This window comes from Oncorhynchus mykiss, chromosome 1 (genome assembly GCF_013265735.2).
Source record: "Oncorhynchus mykiss isolate Arlee chromosome 1, USDA_OmykA_1.1, whole genome shotgun sequence".
Taxonomy (NCBI): Eukaryota; Metazoa; Chordata; class Actinopteri; order Salmoniformes; family Salmonidae; genus Oncorhynchus; species Oncorhynchus mykiss.
The window spans coordinates 68842104-68851134 of NC_048565.1; the positions used below are offsets into that span (position 1 = coordinate 68842104).

At 39.1% G+C, this 9031-nt stretch overlaps 1 protein-coding gene across 10 annotated transcripts in view; it reads right to left on the bottom strand.

Moving 5' to 3' along the window:
* Positions 1–6566, bottom strand: part of LOC110528038 (Golgi-specific brefeldin A-resistance guanine nucleotide exchange factor 1) — a 79445-nt gene extending 72879 nt beyond the window's left edge. For 8 of the 10 annotated variants that reach the window (XM_036983859.1, XM_036983858.1, XM_036983848.1 and 5 more), the window contains exon 1: positions 6259–6565. The gene's annotated coding sequence lies outside the window, so the exon portion shown is untranslated. Of the gene's footprint in view, positions 1–6258 lie in introns of all 10 variants that reach the window. The other 2 variants (XM_036983850.1, XM_036983834.1) reach the window with 2 other exon arrangements.
* Between the last annotated feature and the right edge of the window lie 2465 nt (positions 6567–9031).

The following is a 9031-nucleotide window of genomic DNA, read 5'->3' on the forward strand; positions in this document are numbered from 1 at the left end:
CTAGTTGTCATAGTAACGACTGGTGTGCGAGCAGTGGTGTAGGCTGATTGGTGGTGTTGCTCGTGCTTCCTATCACTCAGAAGTTCTATAGCAAGCTAAGCTGAGAACAATACCTGCCATAGACATTTCCCAGATGCTTTCAATGTTCAAAATTATAGGTTTAAGAAAATGTTTAATAAAGCCTCAAAGAATAAAATGACCCGACTTTCAAAATTAGTCCATTTTGGCTAGCTAGGTATAGCTGTTTAGAGTTCTAACACATTCACTAATTTGCTTGTAAACAATTAACAAGCTAGTTAGTTTGACAAGGACATGTAGTAGCTGTCAGAGTAGCTCCTAAGCAACACGATATGCCAAATAATAGTTTAAAACCACTTGATGGCAAATACATTAGATTTGACCATTCAGACAAATCGCATGGCCAGGAATCAGATTTGCATGTGGCTTGAAACATCCGATTACATGTGCTTTTTGGCTGTTCAGGCTGAAGGAAAAAAAGGGCTTTATAAATACATTGATTGATTAAAGGCCAAGTTAAAAAGGCTGGTTGACAAATGGGATTAAGACCTCAAGCAGTTTCACAGTACAATGTAAAGTTTCATATAACAAACAGATAGTGTTTCATACTTTTGTTTTATCAAATAAACAATGATGAATTATCAAATGTTTTTTCCGCTAGAATTTAAGAAATGAACAGTAGCTTTGCGCTCAACTTCCCAATGCTATGACCCTTGATTTCGCATAGTTTCATCTCCAAGTAGCCTAATTCCTAAAAAGCAGCCCTGCTTACTACCACATTTACTGTCTCTGTAGTCCTGGCAAACTACACTTTATACCGGTAATATGCACAGGGCTTCATAATTTCGGTAAACTTAAGGGGTGGCTCTCCCATAGACACCAATGCAATAGCAGCTGGGTCTGGTCTACTTGTATATGAACCAAGAAATATTAGCCAGTGAGATGTCTCGCTTCCTTTTCCGTCTCTGCTGGAGTGACAATATAAAGTCATTGTGAGCAACGCACTTGTACCAGAAGTCCATTTTGATGGGACAGAAAGTGTAGTTTCATGAAACACCGGCACAAACTCAGCCAAACAAATGCACAGGAATAAAAGGGAGAGGCGTAGCAATTGAAAGGAAACCATTTCAATCAAACAAACAAAACCAGAAGTGAGGACGTGACGGTTGAACATGACCAATCAAATGAACGCAATTTAAAAGCTCTGCCATACCACTTCCTTGGGGGTGTTTTATACTGGCGGTCATTTTAAACCATGAACAACTCCTGGAATTTTCACTTGTCGCACCAAGCCTTGGAAATGGTTACGGATAACTTTTTAAACGGTACTCGGAGTCTGCAATACTCTACACCCAAAGGCCACAACCTTCCGAATGCGATTCCGCAATAAAAGGTAAGAAGCAGTCTTATTATTTGTCAACAAAGCAATCTAGCTAGATCACTAAGTTAAATGACTACAGCCAATAACTAATGTTACTAGCTAGTTAAACTTTGTAGTTAAAAGGATCATGTTACATGGATTTTAGTTATACGAGTAAGAAATTGCATGTTGCTGTTTTGACTAAAAACAAGCTAGCTAATGTTTATTTGTATATGTTGTAGGGGGTAATGTTAGCTGGAAAGCAATGTAAGCTAACTAGCTACCAAAACAAAGTTGGTTCCCCAACAGATAGCTAGCTAACCATGCCTAGTAAAATACAGCAAAGGAGAAAGCGGCTATTGACAGTTAATTTCTCTCATTAGCTCATGGGACCCTCGGGCCTGCCAGGAATCTCTTCTGCGGGGGAACGACGCATCACCAAACGAGGGCATGGAATAGAGGTCGACCGATTAATTAGGGACAATTTCAAGTTTTCATAACAATCGGAAATCTGTATTTTTGGGCGCCGATTTTGCCGATTTGTTTTTATACCTTTATTTAACTAGGCAAGTCAGTTAAGAACAAATTTTTATTTTCAATGACAGCCTAGGAACGATGGGTTTAACTGCCTTGTTCAGGGGCAGAATGACAGATTTTCACCTTGTCAGCTTGGGGGATTCAATCTTGCCGCACAGTTAACTAGTCCAGCGCTCTAACCATTGTACTCCACAAGTAGCCTGCCTGTTACACGAATGCAGTAGAAGCCAAGGTAAATTGCTAGCTAGCATTAAACTTCTTATAAAAAACAATCATAATCACTAGTTTTAACTACTAATCCAGTTTGGCAGGCAATATTAACCAGGTGAAATTGTGTCATTTCTCTTGTGTTCATTGCAAGCAGAGTCAGGGTATATGCAACAGTTTGGGCTGCCTGGCAAATTTGCAAATTAATTTGCCAGAATTTTACGTAATTATGACATCCATTGAAGGTTGTGCAATGTAACAAGAATATTTAGACTTAGGGATGCCACCCGTTAGATAAAATACCGAACGGTTCCATATTTCACTGAAATAAACGTTATCTGGGTGCGCTAATACGGTTTCAAACGTCACTCGCTTTTAGATTTGGAGTAGTTATTCCCCTTGCGCTGCAAGAGCCGCGGCTTTTGTGGAGCGATGGGTAACGATGCTTCGAGTGTGGCTGTTGTTGATGTGTTCCTGGTTCGAGCCCAGGTAGGGGCGGGGGGGGGGGGGGGGGGGGGGCGGAAGCTATACTGTTACACTGGCAATACTATAGTGCCTATAAGAACATCAAATAGTCAAAGGTATATGAAATACAAATGGTAAAGAGAGAAATAGTGCTATAAATACTATATTAACTATAACCTAAAACCTCTTATGGAATATTGAAGTCTCATGTTAAAAGAAACCACCAACTTTCATATGTTCTCATGTTCTGAGCAAGGAACTGAAACGTTAGCTTTTTTACATGGCACATTACTTTCTACTCCAACACTTTGTTTTTGCATTATTTAAACCAAATTGAACATGTTTCATTATTTATTTGAGGCTAAATTGATTTTATTGATGTTTTATATTAAGTTAAAATAAGTGTTTATTCAGTATTGTTGTAATTGTCATTATTACAAATAAAAAAAAATATATATATATATATATATATATATATTTTTTAAATCAGCCGATTAATCGGTATCGGCTTTTTTGGTCATCCAATAATCGGTATCAGCGTTGAAAAATCATAATCGGCCGACCTCTAATTTTGATACATATAATCATTGCTAATACACCACACTGACTGAATTAGCAACCATTAGTGTGTGTGTGACAATGGTGAGGTGTGAGGGTCAGGATAACTACATGGTATGTCTAGGGCTGGACATATTGGCAGTCAGGATCTCTAGTCTCCACTGAGTGTTGTTTGAGTTTATTTATTTTTTTACAGGGACAGTGCACATTAATCAACGTTTCAGTAAAAGTGCCGGTTTTAGCCAGCCGGCTAATTTTCAACCGCAGTCCCTGGGCAGGTTATTAAAAGCAATTACAATATAGACAATAGCAACATAGGACAAGCAAGACGTAGCATACAGACAGAGCAACATAGAACAAAAAGCAGCAAGACAAAATTCATAAAAGCAACAAAGTGTTTCCACACCTCACAAGCTACAGTCAACAGATAACAAGGAAAGCGGCAACACACAGCTAGGGACCATGTTCACAAATCTGATTGACCTTTAGCCATGTCTTCAAGCATTTTGTAAAAGTGTGATATGTGGTGCAGTTATGTGTGTCTGATGACAGTGTATTCCAGACATGGGAAGCTCTCACAGAGAAAACGGATTTACTAAAGGTGCTTTTCCTTAAGGGAACTATACAGTCACCTCTCATGGCAGACCTTGTGGATCTGCTGCCATATATTTGGGTTTTCTGTTTAACAAAAATACTGAGTGGAGGGGGAGCCAGGCCATTTAGGATCTTGAATACAAGACATGCGTCGATTGCACAAGAATTTCCCAGATCAGGAGCTCATGCTTTCTGAAGACGTAACAGTGATGATGGCTATTGGGCTTCCTATCAAGCACTTTGAGAGCCTGTTGTACAGCAAGCTTGGGCCCAACTAGTCAAGCAGTATGTTAAGTGGGGGAGTATCATAGATTTGAAGTACAGTTTTGCTACCTCTGTAGTCAAACAATTTCGTATAAATCGGAAATTAGCTAGGTTGAATTTGGTTATTTTAATTACCTTTTTCACATGCTTTTTAAAAGAGAGGTTGGAATCAAGTATGATGCCACGGTAGTTAAAATCAGATACCACCTGGAGCTTCTCCCCTGACACACAGACATCTGGCTCAGTAGCAGCTGTTGCCCTCTTTGTGAAGAACATGCAGTTTTTTTCACATTGAGATGCAAACACGAGTCACTGAGCCACTTTGTAACCTGGACCATTACAGTAGTGAGTTCTTGTGCAGCTTGTTGTTTGCTCTTTGCATGCACATATATCACTGTATCATCTGCATACATTTGAACTTCAGACCCAGTACAGACAGAAGGCAGATCATTAATGTACAGGCTGAACAGGAGGGGCCCCAGTATTGACCCTTGGGGCACGCCCACAACATAGCTAAGAGTGACACACTGAGTTCTGCCTTCAAGGTATGATTTCATCCATCAGGGGAAAAGTTGAACTTGGACAATTTTGTGATGAGTGTCTCATACAGTATCAAAAGCCTTCCTTAGGTCCAGAAACACAGCCCCAACAACACCCCCTTTGTCCATCTTGGACTTCACATTTTCCAGAAGAAAGCAGTTGGCCGTATCTGTGGAGTGTTTCGCTCTGAAGCCAAACTGCATGGAGTGTAATGTGAAGGGGCTGTTGTTGAGGTGGGCAATCAGTTGTTCTCCTACACACTGTTCAACAACCTTTGACACCACAGGTAGTACTAATGGGCCTCACGTCAGCAGGGTCGCCTGATTTAAAGATGGTCGTTATTATGGCCGACTTCCATACACGTGGAAACACCCCAAGACCAATAGATGTGTTGGTGACCTTAGTAATGGGGCCAATGAGTGACTCTTTGTAGTTTAAGAAAGGTAGAGTCCAGCCCAAACACATCTTTGGCTTTAGAGTTTTTTAGTGAGCTAATCACCTTGTTCACCTTTGACTCAGAAACCTCCCTTATGATGAAGACAGGTTGAGCGTCATTCACTAGCACTGAGCCCAAGAAACCAGTGGAGGGGTTCTGTGTCAGTATCCTGACAGTCAATAAAGTAGGAATTGAAGGCTATTGCTATTTCGACTGCATCCTGTTTTAGATTAGAAATCATGGTGAATAACAGTATTTTTGCAGTGTTACTATGGTCTTTCCCTGTTAACTTTTTTAGATTCTCCCAGATCAGTTTAGAATTTCCCTTTGCTTCACCAATTATGTTAATAAAAAAGTTTGCCTTGGCCTGTCTGATTTCTTAACTCCCCAAGGCTCCCCTTATCTAACAGTCCGTGGAGAAACCCTCTTGAGTGTTCAGAGATAAAACACCTAACTTCTTCTTGGTGGGGAAGTGGCTAGAGAGTCTTCTTCTCAACTGAAATTAGTTAGCTACTTGAAACTCCCCATGTTTTAGACTCGTTTATCAGTAACATCCACGCGACTGGCTACCTGTCATTTTGACATCTATGCTACTGTGTCAACTGTGGACGGATTGATAACCTAACAGTAGCATCACTAGCAAACTAGCTACTCACCTAGCCTTGTAATTTACAGGCCTGGCATAGATACGATGATTAGGCTAGCCCAGCTAGTTAGCTGGCTGAGAAGTAATAAAGGCTTGCTTACATGTTGGGATTATCTTCATTTTAAACATGAGTTGCTGATTTACAACAGAATATTCCTAATGCTGCAGTGAATTTAGTTTTGATCACCAATCATGTGATGGGTGATACAATTTAGCTAGCTAGTGAAGTAGCTAACTAGGGTAATTGGCTCGACACCAATGTTACAATCTAGCTGGCTAGCTAAATAACTAACCAGCTACATAGACAAGTGGCTTGGGAAATGATTGTATACAGCTATCGATATGCTTTATCTATTAGGTAGCTACCCAACGATAGATATTTCACGGCCAAAGATTAAACTAACATTAACTTGGTGAGACAACTAGCTAGCTAACGTTAGCTATCAAGTTACGTAGCTAGCTAGGCTCACTCAAATTGGACAGGTCGGCTAGCTAGTTCTGCCGTAATTTACATTGTTGACGACACACAGTCGGGGTGAAACAATGATTGTGTGAAATGAGCTTTTACTGGATTTATGACTCATCAACTAGCAAACTAACATTGCGCCAAACTGAACTGTGAAAATAGCCTACCTGTATGGTTGCAGTTCCAAGATGGAGTCTTGTACAATTTCAATTGATGATAGCTAACTTAGTTAGCTAGCAAGCTAACTGGCCAACAGTGATGACCAAAAATCAATTACAACATATAGGACAATTCAAATATTTTGACATACCAGTACGTGAGTCATATTAAAACCCACAACTATTGATTCATTCGGTAATTTGTTCCTAATATGGACAAATGTAACACCTAAACCGGCTGTCAATCTGTTCTTGGTAAACACACTGACGTGGAAAACCTGGGTCTTCACAACCGAACATGCTGCACTGGGATGGTTTGACAACTCTAAGCCAATCGCCTGTTATGTTTGACAGCTCTCTAGACCGACGAAATATAATTCCTATTGGAAAAAAATACCTTGAATCACTAGAAGACGGACGTTTTTTTACATTTATCATAACTAGCTACATAAACTTCTGTTGACTTATCCATAAGCTAATGTATCCAACTACTCTAGCGACATGAAATCAAGGAATCTAAATGGGCGGGACTAACCGTAAGCAAGGTTGATTGAGTGTTCGTGATGACGAAAGCATTATGGTCAGCATCCTTGGAAATGCAAAAGACTGCAGCACTTCATCTTTGTAATCTTCATCTTTGTAATCTGGTGTAAACAACAACACAAGCTGTCATTGCAGCCCATGTCCCCAATACCTATATGGTTGGTTCATCTGTTGATACACATGTATGAAGGTTTTGGTTGATTGATTCTGTTGGTGGCCCAGTATGATGAAATTATCATACAAAATTATTTCTGGAGCCAATGTTTCCTTATGCATTTATGGCTGTGCTATTCTTTAGCATTAGAAAATGTAGACACTAAAGTTATTCCATAATGATTAATGAATCAATAGATAGGCCTATTAACCGTGTAAGGAGGGACAACTTGATGTAAAAATATAAAAATGTAAATGTAACGTTAGGCGACAGTGCAGAATAAACTTCATTTTTGTGGAAAATGAAAGCATTTATGTTTCTATGTGCAGTGTAAAGATATTGTAGGGTTTTCTATAACTAAATCAAAACCCTTATCTCGCTGAGTGATGTCAGTGGCCCGTTTCTAACCTGAAAGTATTACTTTCTGTTTAAAACATGCAGCAGCAACTCCTTACAATCAAAGCCCTCTATTTGCTCTTTTGCTAAGTGTTTGATCACCTGTGGGGTTTGCAATTGCAACATTTCATCTGCAAATAAATGCACGTCATAGACAGGGCAACCCCACTGAGGCAATAACAAGAGAGTTGAGCATACCACAAATGTCATGTATGTACAGGTGTATGACTGACATCTTTATGGATGTCAGTGATACACCTGTGCATACATGACATTTGTGGTATGCTCAACTAATAGGTTATATTTTGTACAAATTGTAGTGAACATCTGTCAGATTAGCACAAATAAACACCTGGAACCTTTTTAGATGATCATATTTCATCAACAAAACAAAAATTGTTCAACCGTTTGCACATTGAAACAATGTGATAATGTATTCTCCAAACAGCAGAATCATGCTTCCATAATCATGGACAACGATGTAAAAGAAGTAGGCTATTGAATGATCATTTATGATGGAATGTTGCGCTGCCTGCGTATTATGATGTGTCCTCATTTGACCCATAGTGTGATATGTTTTGACTGAATGTCCCCGTCATTCTGTTTCCACACTTCTTCTCCACACTATGTGAAACATCTGGATTTCTTTTGATTACATTTACTTCATCCAAACTGCAAATATTTACTCAAGATATCTGGGAAGTGGTCCTTTGTAGCTCAGTTGGTAGAGCATGGAGCTTGTAACGCCATGATATTGGGTTCAATTCCCGGGACCACCCATTCCTAAATGTATGCACACATTACTGTAAGTTGCTTTGGATAAAAGTGTCTGCTAAATGGCACATGTTATGTAAGTAACACTTATCATTATTCATAGTTACTCTATTACAGACTGCTAAAACTAACGCCAACATTAGTAATCAGTTGACAATGAAACCAGAGTTGCTTATAGAATTCCTTTGTCATATTTCTCAGGCAATTGAATCTAACTCATATATTCATTTTAAGGCAGCGGTGGCCTCATTTGATGGAGTCCGGCGTAGGCATATGCCTTGTTTGCCAGGTAGTTGTAAGAAATCTGACAAAATCCGGTTTAAGGCACAGTAAGCCTATTGGTGCTGTAATAAAGCTTAGGCTATTATCAAAGACATTTGTGATTACAAGCTAAAGACAAATTTGGAATTTTAAGACAATACTCATAAAATGGTGATGGACCTTCAAATCAATTAGTTTTCGCCAGTGACTAAATCCTATGCCAATATTGGCTACTTGACATAAAATTATGGATATGTACAAGGTAGTCCTTCTATACAGTTTGGATTGCCATTGGGCAAATGACAAAGGACACACAGCAAATTGGCCAGTGTTAACTAGTGTTGATTTTTCAGTTTAACATTTCTAGTTTTCATTCAGGAGTTCAATTAACTTTGTAAGAGTTAAATGAACACTCAGTGGTGTAAAATAACCCCAGTGTTGGTGTTAATAACCAGAGTTGAACCAAAGCCAGGCCCATCATTATCATATTTCCCATAATGTTCTATTGCAGCTTGTTTTTGTGAATTGTTTGTTTCAATATCTTTGTTTTTGCATATATTTGATTGGTTAATGAATCTTGTGCTACTCAAATATAAATAACATAGATTTTCTAAACTAATCCAATCTGTTTCTTGGACTTATTGCACTGGTTAC